Genomic DNA, 25,338 nt, shown 5'->3' with positions numbered 1-25,338 from the left:
TGTGTTCTTGCATTTTCCTTGCACTGCTTGCTGAGTTTGCCTGGCCTTGAAATTGCTTGGATTATGTGGATTTTTGTCTCTGGATGTGTCCTCTCCCTGCTTCTGCTCCCCTGCTGCTGTTTGCTTTTCACCTGGCTAACTGCTTACCTTTACCTGCATTTAAATCTGGCACCCCGTCTCCGATCACTGCATCATCCTGTAAGTACAGAGGTGATACTCACTGTCAGAAGCTCCGCTACCTCATCTCTGCCTTGATAGGTACAAAACTTCATGCAAACATACTTGGTATATTCTGAAGTTTGCTTGTAAAAATCCAGATCACCACATCACATTACAACTTTATTATTTATTATACTTCACACCTCATAATCGTTTTGGAGTGCTACCCTGATTTTCACCATGTACTCTGTGCCTTCAGGCTGTGGTGGGAACTTTGCTCTATACTGGTCTTTGAAGTTAGCTAACTTTTGATGAGATGTATATTGATTGTGATTAGAGCAGCTAACCACCCAGAGTGGTTAGTTGCTCTTACTGTACTCTGTGGTGTAAACCTGCTATTACAAATGTTCAAAAAGACAAGAATCTGAATTAGGGGTGGGCGGTATAACCGGTATAGACGGTATACCGGTAGAAATATGTGACGCGATGTGGATTTGGCTATATCGTTTATACCGGTAAAGAACGGATTTTGATGTTTGCATAGATTGCGCCGCTAACAAATTTTTACTATTTACCCGTCAGTTTAAAATTCTGCCGTATTTTAGCTCCAATTATATACTTCTGAAAATGGCTCGGTGGTTCAGACGTCCGGTTTATGACGCATCTGGGGTCATTGCGGCCAATAAAAACACGCGGGCACCCTCTTCCCTTTTCTGTGAAAACAAGCTCACGTGTTCATTGTGCCTGCAAACACAAATACACGGAGAGATGGAGAACGGTAGCGTTAGCTAGACGAGAGCAAGCGACGAAATTGTTGAAAAGAAGGGTGTTTCATCGGTTGTTTGGTTCGGATTTAAAAAGTCAGACCACGATCAGAAAACGCTTATCTGCCAATTACGTCGGGCGACGATTTTTTTACACTAAGCAGCCAATTGAATACTTCAGGAGTTATTTCTTTAATCCTAGAATATTTTTAAACTTATTTTTGTAATTTTATTTTGTTTTGAGAAGAATTGCATATTTAAGTTTATAAGAATTATATTTGAAGAACTACATATTTACTTGTTTATTGCAAGTTTACAAGTTTATTGTATTCTTTCAGTTCTGCAAAATAAAAATGTTCTTAAAAAGCCTAATAGTTAACACCAGGCAATAAAAACCCACGTCTTGTACTCTTTTAAAGCATGTCCTATTGAAATGATGAGAAAAAAACCTATATATCGTTATTGTCCAAAATTAAAATTACACCGTGATATAAAGTTTAGGTCATATCGCCCAGCCGTAATCTGAACTGTCTAGTAATTTTTTATAGATGGAAGTGATCTGCAGGAGAAGGTGGAGATGGATCAGTTATGCCCTTTGTAAGCCCCCCTCTAACATCACCTGATAGACCTTAGAATCTGCAAGGGAAAATGAAACCAGGACACTTATGAAACACCTGGAGGCAGGTGCTGGGGGCAGAAATCAAGAGAGCTAGAGTGGGGAGGAAGGAAGTGCGGAGAGTGCCCAGGGCAGGATGAGATGCCTACTCTTAAAGTTTGGGCTTAAGTAGTATACTTTTCCTACTTTAGACTGTTTTGGAACTGTTTCTTTTTTAATAGAAAAATCTTACTCGTGAAAACAATACAGTTTTCAAAGTTTTCCAGATGCTATTAAATGCATGTTTTTAAGGTGAAACACATTGAATGAAATTCATTTTAACACATACTGTAGGAGCAACTCACTAAGACTAGAAGTAACCAATTTATTATTTTTCCATTAGAAATACTCCTTAGACACCCAACACTTCATCCACTAAAATATTGGTGAATCAGGAATTTGTTCCATTTTCAGGGATTCACAATTTTATTAAATACTAGGCAATTCATAGAGTATGTGCTTAAACGGATGATCATTTATACTGTTGCATTATTTGAGGATTCTTGTGTTTTCTAAAGACTTCCCTGCTGTTTAAGATCACTGAATAAAACTTCAGTAGGTTTTACCATTACAGATTAATGTAGTGAACCCCAGTGAAAGCAGATTTTTGTAGAACAGAACTTCAGCATTGCTGACTCAATAATGTGGGGGCTGTGGGTTCAAGCCCAGAACTGGGGTGCTATCTATGTACAGTTTTTCATGTTCTCCCTGTGTTTGCATGAGTTTCCTCCAGGTTCTCTGGTTTTCTCCTACAGTCCAAAGATATACTCGTAGGCTGATTGGCTGTTGTGAAAACTGCCCCTGGTATGCGTGTCTGTGTTTACCTTGTGACAGACTGGTGTCCTATCCAAGGTGTATCCTACCTTGCGCCCATTGAAGCGGCTATAAAATGGGTGGATGGAGAACTGAACTGATGTTAATTGTGCAATATGGAATATGAATTTGAGACGGTAAAACTCTCTCTCCCTAAGGGACATATAGAGGTTGAAAGTCTGTAAGTTTCTAAAAGCTTTGTTGTTTTTTTTTATGCCTGGAGCTGTGATATTCAGTCTTGTTTGTATGCAAGAAGTATTTATTTTATTCTCTTGCTATCTGTATATTGATGCCATAAAACAAATCAATAGTCTATGCTTTTCGTCAGTGAAAATGAAATGTGCAGTTGGGTCATAAAAGAATGGTGTCAGCAGTTTTATGTTTACACTGGTTTCATTTTTTGCTCTTAGGGCACCGTGCCACCCAGAACGTCTGGGATCCCTGAGAGGATTCCCTCTGGTCATCTTTTAAAGGATATTTCAATTTTTATCCATCACAACCTGTTAGATAAGGCTACTTCAGCCAGCACCATCTTAATTCTCCTGAATCCTACCACTGGATTTGTGATATTACCCTCTGCTGATATTTATCAAGAGCAAAAATGAAGATGTTAAAAATTTGTTGATTTCCGTTCATTTTCTGTGCCTTAGTTAAATGCGTGTTCATAATTCCGCAGCAGACCTCCCATAGTGCTCTTGGTCTTAGTCACAGAATGAGGCACCCTTAGAAATCACAACAGGCTGTGCCCTGCATTTGGACATTGACTAAACTATAGTTTGTTCAAAAGCTGTGCAGCCCAGATCTTTGGGTCAGACTAGATTGTAGTTTTCCTCTAGTCTCATCATATTGACAAAAAAGTCGAGTTAACATATACTGCACAACAGGAAAGCTGGTACAGGACTGACCTTTAGGTGCCCAGCTTGGGATGGATCCTTGCTGCTGCTCCACTAATTGATGTGGTATGGAGGACAGGCCTTAGAAGCCTGCTGTGATGCACACTGCTAGGCAGGCGATCTGAATCAGAGAGGAAACTTTAAAAAAAATGGTTCAAATGAGAGTGGTTCTTGTTGACTGCAGGATTAAATAAATTGGTATGGATGAGATAAGTCATTAGTGTCTCCTGTTGGAGTTCATTTTGAACATGGAGGGCACACAGAAATACCCCACTTTTCTGGGGAAAGAGTAAAGATTGACTGACCCTACCTATTGATTACACATGAAATTGTTTTTAAGGGCTCACTGTTAGACTTGAAACCTGTTAAGTAAGTAAGGGATGAACTAGACCCTCAGGGTGCTGGCAAACTGGAGCAATTTTCATTATTTTCAAATCAAATGGGATCAAATATGAGGCAAAGATTCATCCTGTCTGTCTGGCCTTAATACCAAACCTGTGCCGGCAGGATCATGGGGAAGGCTATAAAGAATCATGGCCTACAATTAAGAGCACTCTGTTGCAAAAGCAGCCACTGTTAGCAAGGTCTGAGCTAGGGCATGACAAAAATGAAAAGAGTTCAAAATGTAACCATGGTTATGGTTTCTGCACTGATGTCTCCATGAAGTGTGCACGTCTGGGAGAGCTGTAACTGAGATGTGCCCTAAACATCCACAGCTCCTTTAGGAACATTTGAAATAAGCCGAGGGCCATATCAACAGACAATCAATACTAGGATGTCCTCTCTTCTCTATTGAAGAAACCAGATTGGTTATGCTGAAAGGCTCCTGTAGGGTATGAAAATAAATTGCTGGGTGTTTCTTACTGCAGGATGTTATAGAAAATACCAGATATGGAGGAGGATCCGTCATGATGTCATGATGAAGGCTTCAGTGCAGCACTGAAATATGTAGGCCTTGAGGTAATTCTAAATGCCACTCTGCCTCTGTTAGATACCCTGGACAGGATCCTTCTTGTCATACTAAGTTCTTATCTCGGTACTGTAAGGATACTCTGAAGAGGAGATGTGTATCATGTGCAGACGCAGGAGTAGGTGGGAGGCAGGGCAACAAACAATCTGAAACAAAGACGAGTTGGTAGTCAGAGAGAGAAAGGAAGGTCGAAAACCAGGTCAAACACAGGTGGCAAACAATCCAAGTCGTGAGGCGATATCGTGGTCGAAGGGAGGAAGGTAAGTAGAAATCCGGCAAAGACACAGGTGGCAAACAATCTGAGTAGCAAGGCGAAATCCGAAAACCGAAGGCGAAAAGGATAGTCGATAATCCAGGTAGTCACAGGGTATAGAAATCGCTAGGTAGAGCTCTCAAGGAGTTTACTCAATACCGAGCAGCAAGACGCGGGATGGAGAGGCTTAAATACTGCAGTAGGGCATCTGATGTTGAGTTAACACGTGCGCTTGTAATTATCGCCCTGCTGCTGGTACTGATTAGTTCTCTTGGGGGCTGGTCTGGGTAGGTTGGTGGTCGTGACAGTACCCCCCCCTTCACGGGCGGCTCCCATCTCCCAAGACGGTCGCTGGGGGAGGTCATGGTGAAAGGCGTTGATGAGTGCCGGATCCAGAATATCTCTCTCCAGGACCCAGGATCTCTCTTCTGGGCCATACCCCTCCCAATCCACAAGATACTGGAGGGTATTATGGTGCCATCTTGAATCAAGGATCTTGTGGACTGCCGGATGCCCCTGCATAGTACGCGGAGGTGGTGGGCGAGCTTGAGGGGCCACAAGGGGCAAGCAGTGAAACGGTTTCAAAAGAGAGATGTGGAAGGATGGATGGATTTTGAAAGTGGGGGGAAGTGCTAGTCAATAGGTGACCGGGGTGATCCATGAGAGGATCCGGAAAGGACCTATATATTTAGGGCCTAGCTTCTTGGAGGACAGGCGTAGAGGTAGGTTCTTGGTGGCCAGCCAGACAAACTGACCTTTTCGGAAACGAGGGGCTGGTCTTCGACGTCTGTTGGCGAAAGCGGCCTGGCGCTGGGTTGACTCGATGAGAGATTTCCTAGCTACTTTCCAGATCCTCCGTAATTTAGAAATGTATTTTCTCGGAGAAGGGATTGTCGTAACCAGAGGGGTGTTGGGAATGAGGGAGGGTTGGTAACCTAAGGAACAAAGGAAGGAAGAGAGTCCTGTGGCGGAGGATGTGAGAGAGTTATGTGCATACTCAGCCCAGGGAAGTAGTAACGACCGGTCATCTTGTGAAGATGAGGTGAAGGCTCTGAGAAATGAAAGGAGGCTTTGATTAGTTCTTTGCACCTGCCCGTTGGCTTCAGGGCAATATCCCAAGGTTAACAACAAATGAGTGCCCTGAGCTTGACAGAAGGCTTTCCAAAAGGCCGAGACAAATTGCGGGGCCTCTGTCAGAGACCACATCCCTGGGCAAACCGTGTAGGCGAAACACCTGCTGGACAAACAGCATTGCCATCTCCTGGGCTGTGGGTAATGCTGGGAGGGGAACAAAGTGGGCCGATTTGGAAAAGTGATCAGAGACCACCATGATTACTGTGTTGCCTTGACTGTTGGGGTGATCCGTGATAAAATCCACTGCTATGTGAGACCAAGGGTGGTGAAGGAGACCTGTTTTCCTGGCTTGTGGGGTCTTGGTTCTGGCACAGATGGGGCATGCTCGAATATAGTAGGCGACATCAGCTCTCATGGTAGGCCACCAGAAGTCCCTGTTCAGGAGGTCCAGAGTACGTCTGATGCCAGGAAGGCCTGCGAAACGGGAGTCATGACCCCACTGCAACACTGCCGAACGTAAATGATCCGCAACAAATAATTTGTCCACAGGACAATGGAGAGGGATGGCAGTTTTGTCCAAGGCCCGCCTGACTTGATCTCCAGTAGAGCAGTGAACCGCTGCCACAACACGGTTGGTCGAAATTGTCGGTTCAGGTGCGTAGACCAGATCCGGGGGGTCGTGGAGTCGGGAGAGTGCGTCCGCCCTCCCGTTCTTAGATCCAGACATATAGGTAATCACGAAATTGAAGCATGAGAAGAACAGGGACCAGCGAGCCTGGTGCGAGTTGAGGCGTTTAGCTGATTGGATGTAGGCCAGGTTCTTGTGGTCCGTGATTACAACAAAGGGATGTTGAGCCCCCTCCAGCCAATGTCTCCATTCCCCGAGGGCCAGCTTGATCTCGAGGAGTTCACGATTACCCATGTTGTAATTCACTTCGGCAGGAGAGAGCTTCTTGGTGAAGAAAGCAGATGGATGCAGAACATGTACTTCTTCATGGCGCTGGGAGAGGACTGCACCATGCAGAGGCGTCAACTTCCACCACAGAAGGCTGGGATGGATCCGGGTGATGAAGAAGTGGAGCTGTGCTGAAGAGGTGCTTTAGGCGTAGGAATGCCTTGTCCGTCTCGGCCACTTACCTCGGCCAGGTCGGTTACGAGTCAAAGCAGTGATGGGTGCAACAACGTAGCTAAAGTTCCTAATGAAACGCCTGTAAAAATTAGCAAAACCCAGAAAACGTTGGATCTGTTTTAGATTGCGCGGGACTGGCAAGTTGTTAATAGCTGCTACCTTAGACGAGTCCATCTCCACCCCCAGGGGAGAAATAATGTAGCTGAGGAAGTGTATCTTAGAGACATGAAATACACACTTCTCAAGCTTAGCGTAGAGCCTATTGTCAATCAATCTGGACAACACCTCCTGAACATGACAGTTATGATCCTGGGGGTCAGTGGAAAAAATCAGAATGTCATCCAGATATACCAAAACAAAGTTACCAATAATGTCCCTAAAAATGTCATTCATAAAGGACTGGAAGACTGCTGAAGCATTAACAAGGCCAAAGGGCATGACTTGATATTCATAATGCCGTGCGTGGACATAAAGGCCATCTTCCACTCGTCCCCTTCCCGTGTCCTGATTAGGTTATAAGCTCCCCGTAGATCTAATTTAGAAAAGATGGAGGCTCCCCGTAAGGACTCCAAAGCCGCTGGAATTAGTGGCAGGGGGTAGCGATGTTTAACCGTGATGGAGTTCATGGGTGCAATGAGCCATCCTTCTTTCCAATGAAAAAGAAACCGGTACAGGCTGGAGAAAAGGAGGGGAGAATAAAGCCTGAGGCCAGAGCTTCCTTAATGTAGTCCTGCAAAGCCTGATTCTCCGTTTGGGTTAGAGGGTAAATGCGAGACCTTGAGGGGGAATGTTCCTGGCAATAAATCTATCGCGCAGTCACAACTCCGGTGAGGGGGGGAGCGAGAGAGCCTACTGTTTATCAAAGGCTTGTTTCAGGTGAACATATTGTGGTGGGATGGAAGATCGAGCATCCATGGGGAGTATAGCAGCAGGGACCTTAACTGGGAGGCGACAACAACTGGTACGGCAGGCGTGGCTCCAAACAATGATCACAGGATGCAAAAGAAAGGAGAGAAAGCACTGAGCAATAAAGCCTCTGCAACCAGTAGGATTACCGTCATGTTTCTCTGGGAGAACAAACGGTAAGGTTGGAGGAGTGGGGGGCGGGGCAGAGGCTTGTATGGAAGACACTGCAGGAGACGGTGTGGGGCACAGGGGCACCGGAGGGGACGAAAGCCAGGCGACGTGATTAGTGAGATGCTGAACGGGCAGCTGTAACTGGGAGAGAGCTTGGCAGTGCTGCTGGAGAAGGGTGCGAAGAGCTTGCGTGTCCGCGGGATCCATTATTCAGGCTCGGTATTCTGTAAGGATACTCTGAAGAGGAGATATGGATCATGTGTAGACACAGGAGTAGGTGGGAGGCACAGCAACAAACAATCCGAAACAAGGAACGAGTTCGTAGTCAATGGGAGAAAGGAAGGTCGAAAACCAGGTCAAACACAGGTGGCAAACAATCCAAGTCGTGAGGCGATATCGTGGTCGAAGGGAGGAAGGTAGGTAGAAATCCAGCAAAGACACAGGTGGCAAACAATCCGAGTAGCGGAAATTCAAAGACCGAAGGAGAAAAGGGTAGTCGAATCCAGGTAGTCACGGGGTATTGAAATCACTAGGTAGAGCTCTCAAGGAGTTTACTGAATACCGAGACCAAGACGTGGGTTGGAGAGGCTTAAATACTGCAGCCTGCCCCATGGTAGGGCGCCTTATGTTGAGTTAACACGTGCAGCGGCGCTTGTAATTATCGCCCTGCTGCTGGTACTGATTAGTTCTCTTGGGGGCTGGTCTAGGCAGGTTGGTGGTTGTGACAGGTACTGTTATGGGAAACAATTCCATTTAGAACTAAATGTCTTTCCATATTAAGCATGGCTCATCAGTGATTCGCAGAACAGGAAGTAAACAATGGTGGATGCTTGCAGTCTACTGAAGGCTGTTGCAGCCTGCATTCTGAGCTGTGGTGCCAAATCCACCTCTAATTATCTCTTTTGGGTCTGTTTTGAGAAAACAAAAAAGTTACCTTAATTTCCTCTGATTTGGAGGTTATTGCAATAGGTTAATTCAGCACAAACTTATAGTTTGGCTATTGACGACGGTCAATGTACAGTATACACACCTCATTAGAATATATTGTTTTCCTCATCCCTGCTCACATTCATTTTAAGACCGGAGACTAAGATTTCTTAACACACAGTGGAGATACAGTAAGTTAACAATTTATTTGAATGTTACTTAAAGGCTAAATAAATACTGTATCTGGCACATGTAGTAATTATAGTACTACTACTAAAAGTGGAGTTTGTGTAAACACCCCTACTCTCCTTCCTCATATATTCATGGCTTGACTAAGAAAAGAAAATCATATTCCGTATTTTCCGCAAGCTGTAGCTCTTAGAGCTTATTAAGTCTTAAACGTGTTGCAGTTGCTGGCTTTCTGTGAAAATAAGGGTCAAAACCTCTATGCAAACACTATTCTTCAATCAAAGGATCAAGTCTGAGTTTTTTTTTCCCTTGCAGTATCAGGATAACATACTTGTGGCTCCTGTCAGAGCCTTATGATGAAATTATTAGAGGCATGTTGTCACTGGGGTTCCTAGATACCAAGTCAGGAAAAGTGGATCTTTTTCTACAGTGTCTCTTGCAGGCCTGCGACAAGATCGCTCACCTTCACTTACAGTGCAGTTCTTCTTATCAAAACTGTATAGGCCCCAAGACTTTACAGAAAGCTTAAGGGAAAAGTACCTTTGAAACAGAACAAGCACACACATGTAGGTGCTCATTGAAAGTGTTTGAAAGCAATACAAGATCTCAATGGATGATAGTTAAATTTACAAAGAATTTACAAAACCACTCACGTCTATGAGTGTCTTTCTGCCTTTTGTTTCCCAGTACTTAACATGAAACGGAATCAAAAATAATTTTCTTTCTTGTTTTCTTTTTTCAGGCTTGTTTTCTTAGTAACAAATGAGTGAGTCATTGACTGTGGTCTTTAATTTCTAAAAACAGATCTTCTGTTGTTTTTTTTAGGGTCACTTGCACACTGGATATTACCATCTAAGATTTTCTTTTCAAAGCTATACAAATACAGTTTCTTATAGTCAGTCTAAATTTCACGATCTTGTGATTTTGTTTGTACCCTCCATCTTCAAATCTGATCCACGGCCTTGAAGGACAGAAATCATGTCAATATTCATAAAGCTTAGGTATTTAAATCCCTATTTGAAACAATCAAAAGTTAAGCAGCTAATTGTTTTGTATATAAGGCCCTCAGATTTTAATTCAGTTTAAACGTTTATCAAAACCTTTCCAGAAACTTTGATACTTTGCAAATCTTTCATTTCCCTCAATTTGCATGCCTGGAATTTCACATTGCTAAAATACAGTAGTCATCATATTTGTATAAAAGCGTATTGCCAACATATCCTACAGCACTGAAAATGCCAACAAACAAATCTTACTCTTGCACTACATGGACATGGGTCATCTTAGGTGGTTACCAATAAGCAGGAAAAATATACAAGCGAACATTAAAAATTTAAGTTATCTGAAATTGAATACATACATGTGGTGACGTTTCTCTACAGCTGGCTTGGGTTTTTCAGTTAAACTTTTCCTTGTCATAAAGTAATGTACAGATGAGATTGATGGGAGCAGATCTTCATCAGTCATTCACCCCTTGGCAGATCTTCATCTTATATCATGCTGTGAGCTCCACAGTGCTTCAAGGGAAAGTTAGCTCTGGCCAACGATTTATCAAAGGAAGAATTGGAAGATGTCACTTGAGGCACCCTGCAAGTCACAGAGTTCGCCATTGCACCAAAATTAAAGATGCCTTAAACTTTTCTACTTTACACTGCAGGAACAACGTTGCAGCTTTACTATACTGTACATGAGCCACTCAGGACTGCCCATACCATTACTCGTTCTGTCATATCTGTTTATACTCTCTGAATCAGATTAACGCTAGATAAAATAAATGTTCATCATAAAATAAGGAGATTTTTCTACATGTGAAGTAACTCTTCTACACGAATAAATTGAATTTCTTATTTAGGAATGCTTTGTGTGTTCTGCGATGGAGTGGTGTCCCGTCCAGTTTGTATCTTGTCTTCTGACATCTTTTTTTTTTTACTGGGATAGGCTCTGGCTCCCCTGCGACCCTGTATTGGATAAAGCGGTTAGAAAATAGATGGATAAAATTCTTTATACAGTTGTACACATTTTACCTACAGAAATAAAATTCCATTATTCACACTGATATGTTATGTAACACTACTAGAAATGCAATTTTTTTAACAGGGATTCGTTTATGTTATTTGTGTCATAGTGCCAGGGTTATGAAGCCCTATAAAACAAAGAGAGGACAGCTCCTACAAATAAAGAGAGCGATAAATAGAGTAAACTCACTGGGTCTAAAAGCCTAGGGGGGATTAGAAGTCTGTGCTAAACCACTGGATCTGGGTCCAGCTCTGGTAAGTTATAGTCTCAAATGTACAAATTGTTTAGTTCAAGGAAGCCCTGAGAAAACAGTATCTGGAAGTGTCACATTGATCAAAGGAACTTGTTACTGCTGATGTAAGGGCTCAATCCCCAACAGTAGGACTGTTTAGGATCGTTCTAGTTCAAAAGAGAAATAAGTATGAGAGACTGAAGTCGGTGTGAACAGTCCAGTATTGATCCATACAGTTCATAGGAGAAACAAAAATGGAGCAGATGTACTAACAAAATGCACTTACTCTGAACCATAGACTTGCCTTCCAGTTATCTGTATATAAACAAATTAGAATTTCCCCAATCTGAGTATTCTTTTATTGTGTCACTATTCCTTATGGCTGTAATAATTTCAACAAGTATTGCATCTTAAAAAGGGGAAATCTAATATTTAGGAAATATAAAAGGGAATGGGTTGGGGAAGGATATGCTTCAACCTGTTCTATCAATATGCAGATAACGAAGGACAATATTTGATTTTGAATAGTTTATTTTTGGAGAAAAGATTTCTGGGTGAATTGCAAACTTAATTGGGTGGCAGGCAGACCAGTAGTAGCAATAGTAGCAATAAGAGGAGATTTAAATGATATATTTGATAAATTAGGCAGTAAGAGTACAAAATCTAATTAATCTAAAAATGAACCCCTATGTTACTAAAATTTAAAATTATATTAATCTACAGGATGTTTGGAAGTTATTGTATCCTACTACTAGAGATGTTCTTTCTATTTGCATTCTAAAAAAAAGTTATTTTAGTATTGATTGTATATTCATAACAAAATCAGTAAAAATACACTATCAAAAATATAAAAGACAATTATTTCTGACCATCCTTCAGTCTTGTGTACTTTTAGCCCAACTGAAAATACATTTTCTGAAAAAAATAGGGAGGATGTATCATGCTCATTTCCAAGATCCTTAGGGTATAAAATGTGTCAATGATCATATTAAGACTTTTATTGCTATGAATGTACTGTAGATGTTGAACATGAGGAGAAATCACCACCTAATATTATCTGGGATGCTTTTGAAGATCATTTAATGGGAATGATTCAATTATTAAATTCTAGTTTTATTCTACTTTTGGGGAGGGAATTTAATTACTTCTTTATGGAAATGAGAAGACGCATAAAAAAATCTAAATTACTAAATTTAAACCAGGCAGATCAGGTGAATCACCATAAGATTATAGACCAATAAGGCTGATAAATTGTGATAATAAAATAATATCAAAGTCAGTAATAGGACTGTAAAAGTATTTCCAAATTTTATCCATTGCAATTAATCTGGCTTTATTAAAAATCAGAGACTCGAGAACAAATGTGTGAACTTGCTAACTCTGAGCCAGTATGCTAAAAACAGCAGCAGAAAACGCTTTGATAATTTGGAATGGTCTTATTTTCTATTTAGGTTAGAAAGAAGAGCTAGACAAGGAGCTCCACTGTCTCCTTCCTCTTGCAAACCCTTAACAATTCCTGGTTATACTGTGTTATGGAATAACCAGACAGAATAGAAAAATATTAAGGAATTGCATGCAACTTACTGTACTTTGCCAGATTTAATTTAACTAATACAGAAACCTTTAAATATCTTCAAATTAGACATTTTATATATCATAACTTTGATTTCATTTATTTTGGCAAGTTAAGTCAAATAAATAAAATACTTTTGGATTATCAAACTAAGTCTAAATTACAGGCAAGATGTATAAAGATCTGGAAGAATTTTATTGTAAAGGTTCTCTTCTGAAAAACAATAGGTTAAATGGGATGAAGATTTGAGTAGGAGAAATGTAGCAGAATCATGGAAGAAGTGCTTGGATATAACATACAGTATGATGTTATTAATGTTCCATTCGAGCTGGGAGTGGCTCATGTCCCATTGTTGCCCAGGGCAACCAGTACATTCGCACGGGCTCTCAGCCTCCTTCTGACCCTCTGTGAACTCACTCGGGACACATCTCCCAAAAGCCACCAATTTATCAATCAGGCGGACCCTCCCAATCTCAATCAGGAAACTCAGCAGGCTATTAAAGGCTTTTCCCCTGCCTATACAGTGCTCCGACTTTCAGCACTAGGCTTCTCAGCACCGAGATGCTTACCTGACAAACACCTTTTTCTCCTTGAATCCTGAGCATTGAATCAGCAGGGTCATTCAGTCCTCACTGCTTTTATCTTGACTCCTATGTTATCAACCCTTTCTCTTTTTCAATTCACAGTCTCCTCCTAAGCTCCACAGCCTTCTCCCCTCTTCGCTTTCACCTAAATTTTGACAGCTTCATTCCAGAAAGCCTCTCCACTGTGTTAAGGCAGCCTTTTTCCTGTTCAGTCATAATAATTGCTTACACTTATATAGCACTTTTCTGGACACTCCACTCAAATCGCTTTACAGATAATGGGGACTCCCCTCCACCACCATCAATGTGCAGCATCCACCTGGATGATGCAACGGCAGCCATAGTGCACCAGAACACTCACCACACATCTCAGCTATTAGTGGGGAGGAGAAGAGTGATGAAGCCAATTCATGGATGGGGATTATTAGGAGGTTGGTAAAGGCGAATGGGAAATTTGGCCAGGACACCGGGATTACACCCTACCTCTTTTCAAGAAGTTTCCTGGGATTTTTAATAACCACAGAGTCGGGACCTCAGTTTTATGTCTTATCCATAGGACGGCGCCTTTTTACAGTCTAGTGTACCCATCAGTATGTCTTTGCTCCCTGCTGGTCCTACTACCACCTCTTCCAGCAGAAACCTTAGCTTTCCCAGGGGGTCTCCCATCCAGGTACTGACCAGACTCACACCTGCTGAGCTTCAGTTGGTTGTGGCTGTCAGTTGAGAGTTGCAGAGTGATACTGTATGTCATTCACCACAGCCCTAAAACATCAGTGACTGCAGCATTACAACTCCTAATCAGACTTTACGGTTCATTGAATATAAAATCGTGTCGTGTGTATTATACGAGAGCTTAAATTAATCAGTTTGATGTTAAAACATTGAATACTGTATATGCATTAAATAAAAAGTGATTCATTCATTCCTTTTGGCAATTGTGGGAAGTACATAGAGTGTGGGTACAGTTACAGAGCTGGCTATCCTCCACTCTCAAATGTAATATTCTTTCAACCCCATTACTATGCCTATTACAAATACATAGCATGACCATTCTTTGAGATATCCATTAGGTTGGATTGTTGCATACTCTGTTGAAACATTGAAAATTGACTTTAGGACCAAGTTTGCAAGAATGGAAATCTTATTTATGGTAATATTTAAGAATTGCAAAACGTTTGGCAGTGGAAAGATGTATAACTATACCATTTCAAAGACTAAGGGGTGATTAAATTCAAATTTTTGAATGAGTATAAGTTAGAGTAAGGGGTACAGTAGATGAAGTCAATAATTGTAGCTTTTCATGTGATTATTGTACTATGTAACAAATTATTATTCTGTTTTTTGTGTATTTTGTGATGTTATAATTGTATATGACTGTTTTTGTCTTAATTGTTTTGAAATAATAGAAAGTTCTTATAAAAATAATTTAAACGAGTATTAAGTATAGCACTTTCTAATTTCTGCATCCTATCATGGAATGAATTTCAAAACTGTGGAGAACAGGTACTGAGGGGTCATCTGTGATGTAGAATATTATTATTGTCTTGACGGGTTTTCAAAAAGACTTTGCTTGAACTTGCATAACTAGGCTGAAAGCATTCAAAAAAAATACTGGATAAGTAAAACGTTCAGTGTACCGATATGAATGTTAAGGAACAAGACTATATATAGCCAGTATGAAACTTTCTTGTGAATGAATCAGTGGAGAGGATTAGGAAGTGGGATAAGGTGATGGGAAGTTGTTATAGAAGAAGCAGTAAAAGCTGAATCTCCTGTAATCCTTTCAGTAAGAGAAGGCCCAGCAAATGGTGAGTTTCAGCTGTCAAAGTAAGAGGAGGTTATAAAAACTGGAATTAGTGTTTCAGCTTTGTTTTGCGACACCACATTTTGCCATCCATCCTTTCAAAGATAAAACCAGTCTCCCTGATGGCTAACCCAGGCAGGGATGTGATTGTTTTAAGGGTCAGAGGGCTTGTGAAAAACATATAGAATATTTCAACAGATACTGATTTCTACAGGACCTATTATTGTGGTACACAACCACAAAATAAATGTATAAATAAATTAAGGCATTGACAATGATAAAAGAAAACTAGACGGCTAAGTTTTGTTCTAGAATTAAATATCGCCATACGAATTTTGATATGAGTTATTTTTCTTCCTGTGGAAACCTGTCAGGATACTGTATGTCCAACCTCAGTCTTTGAAGGACAGGCATAAGACCAGATAGAGGAAATCTTGCAGTTCAATCAGCCTAATATTATGGATAGAGGGAGTAAGCTGCAGCTTCATCCCCACGGTAACTGAGAGGTCAGGGATAAACTGCTTTATCTCCATTGAAACTGCTAGATGTTCCTTCTTAATCACAACAACAAACAGGATAATAACTACAATGCAGAAGATGTTGGAAAATAAATGTTTTTTCATGTGCATCTCACCTAAAGAATTCTCAGCACAGGAGAAAACCATTGATTTTGCTATATTAGAAAACGATTATCATGTAACATGCCTACTGGGAAGTTAAATTGCTCTACTCAAAAGACACTGTATGTCTGCACAAATACTGCCATACTACACAGAATATTCTTACAAAATGGTGGTGTCAAAATCCAGTAATTTAGTCCCTTCAAGTTTTATAGTAACATTCAATCACCCACCTCTTAAGATCTGGAAATTGCTTAATTTGTACATTTAAGTAGGCAATTAGTTCAGCTAAATAGAGGGCTATGGTATACCAAATACCTGAAGATCTTGAAACCCTTGAGGACTTGGCCAGCTATAAAATCTTTTGAATAATGAAATGAGTAAGTAGCAGACTAAGGGCTTTATTAATAAAACATTTTTTCTGCAATGCTGAATTTCCTGCATGGTTTTTATTTTATAGAAAATGACCTCATTAAGTTCCAAAAAATCAAAAGGCACTGTTACAGCCTATGGGGCTTTTTAATTAGCAATCTGCAAGACATGTTCAACATGAGAACATAAGAAAGGTTGTACATTTGATAGGTTAGTAGAAAAGTGAAGCTCAGCTTTTATCCAGTCATGTAAGTCATGCTGTACAACTGCCTTATGTTCTTAGTGAAAAACATCCAGGAACTTAGTGTAATGGTAAAAATGGGAAAATCTTATGTCAGCTTCAGAGAATGAGTGCATATACTGTAGACTGAAGAAACCTTTGGTACTGTTCCACCTGGGTGAGGATGAGGTGGTCAGCAGAGAGACAGTGGAAAGAGAAATTGTTGAGCATGGCAGAGGAAGGCAAAGAGATGAATGATGGGAAGGAAGTTTAATGATCTTTATACTGAGACAGGAAGTTATGCCAGTAGCATGAGCTGGGCGTTGCCTTCTCTCTTCTTTCCCCAGATTTAGTTAATAAATGCTTTATTAATTCAATGTGCATGCTTAAGAGATAATGGATGAAATATTAATCAATATGCTATAGATAATCAAAAAGCCAGTAATAAATGATTGATGTGCCTGTCATTTACATTAATCGCCAAAGATCTCTGTTTGGAGACCTTAATCTAAAGTATTAAGAGGTCTCCTTGCTCTTACTAATACTATGGATGGCTCACATGGTGTGACAATGATAATAGAATCAATTCTGACAGCACTAAATCACTCTGAATAACTTCTGAAACTTCTTCTGACAACACTCGTTCTCCTTTTTTTCAATGTCATAATACGTTTTTTATTAACAGTTTTTTTTTACCATTTCCACGTACAAAGGCTAGGGCACCTCTGTGCAGTAGGAACTTTTACACCTTAAGAGTTGTTCACTTGTGGCTTGTAATGGCTGTGGCTTTCAATTTTCGTCACTGCATCATAAAACTCTGTCAGCGGTCAGTTAGGTTCTATGCCTAGGTCCCTGTGGGCTGTACTTGATGCCATGGTAAAGCTGCTCATGTGGTTGTTTCACAAGCAGTTGCAGTTGTCTGTGAACCACAGAGTCAGCCTTGTCTTTAGCTGTGAGACAGGAGCTAGAAGGCTCTGCTTCCATACAGACATCACCATCATTCACTCAGACAGTGAGCACAATGTATTATTATGGCATTAAATGGCAGCCCTGTTAACACACTGTTATACCCACCCTTTTTTTTCTCGTTTTATGGAGTGGCGAATCACTTTTTCTTGCACCTCAGCCATGGAGACCTTCTTGCAGAGGTTTTAGAACAGCTGTTTCAGATTAGCAATGCTATCACAGGGACAGCTGTGGCATGCCAACCCTTGCTCGCTTCTCACACTACCAGCTAATCGGCTACTTAATCTTTTTAGCTCTTCTTTATTAACTTTCAGTACTTTGGTGAGGATTGTCTTTACTATCCATGAAATATATTCCAAGGAATTAATAGTTCATTTTAGGATTTAGATAAGAGAAGATCAGTTTATTGGCCATATACAATTTCTTGTATTAGGAATTTGTCTTTTCCCATACCCCAGCTTGCTCTCCATGAGACACACAGACAGGGAGAGAAGCTTGGGGTCAGAGTGCAGGGTCAGCCATTTATACAGCGCACCAGGAGCAGTTGGGGTTAAGGGTCTCCCAACGGAGTAGGATTCTCCTGCCAGCCGCGGGATACGAACCGCCAACCTTCCAGATCCTTAGCCCCTGAACCCCTGCACCACCCCATCTGATTTCATACAGTTCCTCTTGTGTATTCTTACATTCTCTGCAATGTGCTTGAGACAGCTTATATTGTTTATTCAAACAAGGCACATTGCTTTCAAGGCCAATAAAAACCTACATGCTTTCTACAGGTGTATCACCCCATTCTTAAATGGTTCCTGCTAAATCGTTACATGACTTTCTGCCTATAAGGTTTATAAATGCAGTTTGAATCCCCTATGTATTTCATTTCCACTCATTTCAGTCAACACTGCTGTGTACTAATTAACATATCAAAATGATAATGACTGAATTTGGAATGACTGTAATTATCTGTTTATGTTGATGGTAAACATTTGTATTCTCTTCTTTGGTATAAGTTATTTGGTGTAAACTTGCAATTACAGTCTTAACAAGACACCAGACATTTGCTGACACACAATATCTGCAGGTTGTTGTATGAAAGTCAGGGGGTTGTGAGGCTCGGTAGTTAGTCACAGTGAAAAGGTGGTTTGGAGTGTTACCTTGATTGGAAGCCCAGTTTGAGTTATAGCACTGAAGCTGGTTGCTTTTAGACTACGAGACAAAAGACTCATCAAGTATCGGCAGTTTACAGCTGACCAGGCTAAATTGGTGGGTTTGTGCTTCCTCTACAAAAACCCTCCAGGGGTTTTGCCTGCAGTCCTGCAAGTACAAAGAGTAATTTAGCTGTAGGCTGAAGATTTACAGGATGTCTTGATGGGATGGGGTGGATACATTTCAGGTGTGGCTCTCTGTCTTTTTTTTTTAAATATACAGTAGTTCATTCTATTAATAGCGATCTACTAGCAGCTCAGGAGGAAAGTCCACAAAGAACATAACCCCCCTCCCTCTGGCTGTTGATTTTCCAATATAATGAGTGGAAAGGAAGCCCAGGGAGCCAAGAAGCACGTCAGTCCTCTCCATAGGGTGGAGCCTGCAATGTGCTGTGACAGTGGCAATTGGGAGGGGAAGGGGGTCAGGACTTCATGCTTGATAAATTGTTTGTGTTTGTGGTAGAGCTGTCAAATATTCTCATACTGAAACAGGATGCAATTTGTCAGCTCCATCAACACCATGGGCTACTGGGGTCCAAATCCTCCTCCTTTGCATTTCAGCTTCATGCTCACCAAATGCAATGAAGTGCTTTCAAGCCTTAGTGGAGCACAGTGAGTCAGTGATGTGGGTGGGACTTCAGCACAGAGCTTCCATAAGCCAGTAGAAAGGCCAAGCTTGTCACAAACGATCACATCTACAATACACAGGCTCTTTTACACACACAGTGAAGTGCCGGCTCTGTGTAATATTACTGTGGCATTAAAGGCAAATCCCATTCTCTGTTTTACTGAAACACAGTATCAAATCATCAACCTGAACATACCGTGACAGGATGCCTAAACATTAACAATATAATGCAAATATTTTACAACAAAAAAATAAACAGACACAGCAGTGAGCTGACTTGCGGTATGATGTTAGGAAACGTTATACAGTGTATATATATAGCATTTGGAATATACATACAAAATTTACACCTTCCCTCAAATTACAAAACACTAGGCTCACAAAACAATCCTCAAAACCAAGCTTTTGGGCTGTAGCTTGTCTGATACAACTCTTGTTCTCCTTTTTCAACACCACATGGACAGTCATGGACTTTTCAACACATCTGGTCTGTATTTGTCAACCTACTTGTCTTCCCCTTCAGTTAAACAAAGACCAGTAACATCGGACATCAGACAAGACAATAATTTGAACCTTAATGGAGGGGTCAAACAACACGAAGAAACGGAGAGCACAGACCACTAACACAAACAATACATCATTGACAATAGATCGCAATGGCCAGTAACAATTAGACATCTATACAAACAGTTTTAATGCATTATTTACGTGTGTACTATGTACAAGTGTTTGTGTCTTCATATATTATTTAATTAAACACATGCTGAATGTTAACTGTGCGGCTTGGTGATGCAGTGGTTAGTATTGCTGTCTTTCAGCACAGGGGCCCTTGGATGTTATCTTTGTGGATTTTGTGTGTTTTCCCTGTGTTCAAGTAAGTTCTCTTTGGGTGTTCCAGTTTCCTCTCATAGTCCAAAAACATACTAATAGGTTAATTAGCTTCTGGTTAAACTGGCTCCTGACTGAGTGTGTGCATGCACAGTATGTGTTTGTGGCTGTCTGCCCTGTGATGGACTGGTTTCCTTTCAAAGGTATATCATGCCTTGTGCCCATTGCAAGCTGGGAGAGGCTCTGACTTCCCTGTGATCCTGAATTGGAAAAAGCAGTTAGAAAATGGATGCATACTACTGTAGTGTCCTTTTTCTTTCTTTTACTGTGTCCACTTAGCTGGAGGCCTTGTATTTCTGTGTTACACTCAATGTGACTTCAACAACATACATTTCATTCATGCATTTAAAATTAAATGACCTTCCCCCCAGCCCTAAAGTGCCCCAAAAGAAAAGGCTTCTTCATTTTCAAATCAAAAAGGTGTGTCACCACAACATGTTTTTTTCCCCTGCAGGATGAAATAAAAACAAATGGTCTTTTGATTAATAACCTGTGTGCAGATCACAGATTCCATAATATCTCAGAAAAACACATTTGTGACTAAAAAGACTGCAGTGGCGGCACATTTATAATACTAATTGTACCTGAAAAAAGCATTTTCTGGTGGGATAACTGTGATTATGCAGATCCATGCAAAGACCACTTTTGTATTTTCAGGACAAAGAGGGGCCTGTCTTGCTCATAAACCTAGAATAGCTGAACTAATACTATAGCCTCGACTTGAAGACTTTTCCTCTGGTGGGCTGTCCTATACCAACAGTCTAGGGGAGTTTAACTTTTTTAGTCTTGAACAGAAAAGTCTATGAGGGGACCTGATACAAGTCAACCCATTGGACTAAGTCTGAAACAATTAAACACAAACCAGAGAACACATGGAACCTATGCTGAAGTGTATTTAAAATACTTTTACATTTAAAAGATTGTGGGAGTATGGCACAAGCTCCCCAGCCCTGTTTATGAAGCTGAAATCCTAGATTCTTTCAAGAAACTGCAAGATGAGATCTTCTGATCAGTAAGCTACTAACTACCACTCAGACTAGACAGGCCGAAAAGCCTCCTCTCATTTGTAACTCTTCTTATGTTCTCTTCTCCCTTGGCAGAGCACAACAAGTGAACCGTAGCAATTCAATACGTTTTCTTTCATGGAGATGAAAATACTGATAGAGCAAAGCGTTGTTCATCAGCACTCCCCAATCTCAATTTGCTTCAGTCAAACACATGGCTCATGGCTTTGCCTGCACAGGGCACTTCTGTATATCCTGGGTGCTGTTAATTAGTCTTGGCTGGAATATTGATTTTCTGAGGTACATCTTTGCGCTAGAACTCAATCTTAAATTAGCACACGACTACTAATTTTATTTTGCTTGATCTTGTTTGCATTATTTGCCTTCAGTTCTAAGTTGACTTTTACAAATATTTTCTGCTAATGGTGTAAAGATTTAGAATCTTTTTTTATTTGGAATATTCTGCATTCTCACACTGGAATAGAGCCATAGTTTCCCTTTGGCTGTGAATTAGTAGTGGAAAAAAAAGTCTTTCTGGCTCCTTGTGATTCACCTTCTCGAAGAGAAATGTTGTGGTTAAACTGATATTCTGTTGTCCAGTGAATGACAGTGAGCTATGTTTAAAAAAAACATATTGCAGAAATTGCAGAATCAATAGGAAAACAAAAATGAGCGCCACAGGGAAGTTTCTGAAAGTGGTGAATATTCAAGCAGTGAAAACTCAAATTGGGGTATTCTAAATGGAGGAGATCACTGTTCATTCTGTTTTAGTGCCTAAATGAATTAGGAGGAACAAACAATGTAGAAGTTGTAAAGGAATAACAAAAGGTTTAGGTTTTATGAGACTGCAACCATCTGGCAGATGGTATTTATTGATAACAGTAGAGTATTATGTGTGAGTAGAAAAACTACAAATATCAAATAGAAATCTGGGAGCAACAAAAGATTTAAAAAAATGTAAGGATCTTGTATATAGTTAAAACTAGAAAGTGGAAGTGAATAAATATTACTAAGACCACTTTACAAAAAACATATTGCAGCTCTGGAATCAGTTCAGAGAAGAACAACAAGGTACTTCATGGGCAGGAAGGAATGTCCAACTCTAACAGGCTAAACAAACTACATATTTTCAACCTTGACTAGAAAAGTTTATATGGTAACCTGGCTCAAGTATTCAAAGTCCTCTTTTTTCTCTGGTGGGTTGTCCTATACTGACAAACTAAGGCAGTTAATCTTTTTTAGTCTTGAACAGGCTATGAGGGGATCTCAACCAAATGCATTAACACTTACGAAGCTGACACAGCAGATTTCTTTAGGATTCAGCGGTGACACACAGGGATGTGTGAAACCAAGAACTGTAGGCACTGTCAGAGCCTGAAACAAGCTCCACAAAGAGGATACCATCAATTGTCCAAGGAGGTCAATCAGGTACAAGTAAGTAAATAAACTAGATGGGTCTTCCCTTCTTTGAAACTTTCATATATTCTGAAGCACACCTTGAAGTGAGAACTAGGGGCCTATAGAAATCATTGTCTTTGCATTTTGTTGACACAAGACAAAGCTATTTGATGGAGTAGCAGCTATTGGCTTGTCCCTGAAAATGCAAACAGCAGTAGAGCTTGATTAAAGTCTGGAAAGCAAATTGAAGATATGTTAAACTGTTTGTTTTATTAAATGATTTGCTCTCTTTTCAAACAGTATTACATGGACTGTGTTCTGTGGCTCTTTCAAGAACAGGTTTTATTTTTCCTTCAGAGTGGGATGGGTGAGGGGTGGGGGTTGTGTGGAGTGGGGGAAATGTTATTTTCTTGTTGTATTTTGTTTGGTAAAAAAAACAAGAAAATAACAAAAGGTTTTCTCAGACAAAATGGGTGTGGGTGTGAATTTTAATGTTCCATTTCATTCCATTATTTTCATCAGAGAGTCTCATTATTTCAGGCCCTTGTCTAAATATGTAATTGTGCTGGAAATGCAAGGAATTATTGATGTTTGTTACATCAAAAACTATAATCAGTTATGCATTACGCTGGTCTGTGCTGTCTGGTAACAGTATTTTATAGATGTCTTCACTGATAGAGCATTTAGAAATCAAACTACCGTGAACAGATGACCTCTAAGTTGTGAACTCAAGGACAATAAGCTTGTTATGCTGCTGGTGGAGGAACACAGAGAAAAGCTTAACTTCATTGGTAACAAAGAAATTAATTTATGACAAATGATCTTTTTGGGCTGTTGCAGGGAAATGTTAACTCTTTATTGAGAAAGGCTCAATGGTGAAAATCTGAACCTACAGTAAGTCTGTTAGTAAACAGAAGAAACCTTGCTTGATTTCAAGCCCAATCAGCTCTGGAAATGTTTAGCCAATTCTGCAATACTGCATGGGGCTCCTATATTACAGTTGGCTAAGGGCTTAGCCTAAGTCCAAACCAGACATTTTATTGTAGATTACAGAGCCTGTCCTGTGTTCAAGCACAGGATCTTGACAGTCATACCAATTAGGATCCCAGCAGTGAAAATTAGAAGCTGAGGCACTGCTTTGCATATTGTCCATCTCATCATCTGTAATCATGAGAAGCAATTTCTGCTGGGAAGGTACAGGGATGCTTGGTCTGACCAAAATGCCCTTTTAAGCTATTGGAGGAAATATTTAATATTGACACAACCAGAAAACAATTAGATATAACAATAAAGGACCTGTTGCCAGGACCCCCAAAGCCGTTATTCTAACCTTTCAAGGTGCTAATTCCAATTTTAAACACTCAATTCCAACTCATACTTTTCCTGTTTCACCATAAAATCCCAGAAACTGAAATTTTGACGGTTGGGAATCAAGCAAAATGAAGAGCCAGTACCTTCAGCTTAGTTGATGTGGTTTTCACCCCCAACATAGCAGAATATATCACAGAGGATACCCAACTTGGCAGAAGTACTTTTCATTACTGTCAGCAATACATAATGTATGTAAGCCCAAGAAGAGTGATCCCATTGGAATAATGATGCAGGAGAAAAAATTAATGAATATTAAAAACAAAGGTGAGGTGAAAGGGAACTTTAATGTAGCAGAGCTATGCATAGCAAGATGAAATATCCCAATAGCTGAGAAATCTTTCAAGACAATTTTTCCCTGCTGTCTTTGCATCTTAAAGTCCTGGTGTGCTGGATAAGTAAGACCGGTTATGAACAGGACTTGGAGACAGCATACTTGAGAAACGATAGCTTGTCATTTGATGTGGGGTCTGCTTCCTTAAGATGAAGAATGCCAAACCAAAGCCTCTGTAATGTCATGGGAGACACTGAACAGAAGAGGTGCTACCTTTATTTTATAAGACCACCAAATTCCAGCCCAGTCTAAAAACAGGTACTGAAGTTTGTCTCACTAAAATCTGGGTGAAATATTTGATGGTGAAAAGAGTAGCTTCAACAGATCTCTTTTGTTTTGGTCTCCTGCTTCTCAGCCAGCAGGGACAGGCAAGAACTAGATTCATACCTCCCATGCCATCGAGTATACCCAGCATTCAAAAAGGAGTCCAACAAGCTTTCGGGGATCCAAGTGCTATGTAGGGAATATGAAGGTAATGTATTCTGAAACCAAGCGTGCAATTTAAAATATATTTTTATTTGAAGAACAGTAGCAATTGGGATGCCAACTCTTAAAAAAACATTTATTACACATTTGGTGAAGTGCTTAGAACACCTTAAATAAATACAAAATAACAATCCTGAATCAGAACATTATTATTAGTGTGAATTGATGCCGCAATTCAGCTGCTTTGATTCATACATCATCAGTCTCCACAACAATCGCTGTCCGGTTCGATGAAGATTTTCTCAGCACTGTTGTCGTTGTCGTTGCCGTTGCCCTAGAACCAGATGAGCCAGGAGGAAGAAGACATTTGTGCCAGCAAGTTCCAAGTCCAGTCAGAGCCTTTTATATTAGCAGGTTTACCAGAAAAGGTAAGGCAACGAAGAACGTGTCCTACTATGTGAAATCACGGGTTGATTGAATACTTGGACGACGTAATAAATGAAGTCTCTTAAAATTAACCGTTTCCTCTCGAAACTGAATAATTTACATACTAACCTCCTCCCAGTTAATTTTATAGTTTAAGAAAATCCACTTAAAAAAGCCATGAGTGAATACAGGACTCAATAAATGTATAATAGGCGGACTGCCAAACTCGCCATGTCCAGGTTGCAATGATCTCTCAAGTCTGCACATGCGGTATCTGTAGACCCCTACAATTCACAGCACCAAGTTATCACGAGCAATTCTAGAATATTCTTTAAACACCGGCTGTGCAGTTAATTGCCGTCAAATCGTTTTCTCTA

The 25,338-nt window shown here is 40.4% G+C and overlaps 1 long non-coding RNA gene across 1 annotated transcript; it reads right to left on the bottom strand.

Annotated features, from left to right (window-relative positions):
• Positions 1-25,306, bottom strand: LOC148653603 (uncharacterized). The gene is made up of 3 exons (XR_015941545.1): positions 24,791-25,306; positions 3,297-3,405; positions 1-196 (listed from the first exon to the last, which is right to left on the bottom strand). It is a non-coding gene; the product is annotated as an uncharacterized LOC148653603 (long non-coding RNA).
• Positions 25,307-25,338: the final 32 nt, after the last annotated feature.

The sequence above is a fragment of the Lepisosteus platostomus genome, chromosome 10 (genome assembly GCF_059453375.1).
Source record: "Lepisosteus platostomus isolate fLepPlt1 chromosome 10, fLepPlt1.hap1, whole genome shotgun sequence".
Taxonomy (NCBI): Eukaryota; Metazoa; Chordata; class Actinopteri; order Semionotiformes; family Lepisosteidae; genus Lepisosteus; species Lepisosteus platostomus.
The sequence above is the reverse complement of the archived record's forward strand: the minus strand, read 5'-3'. Positions and strand labels throughout refer to the sequence as shown.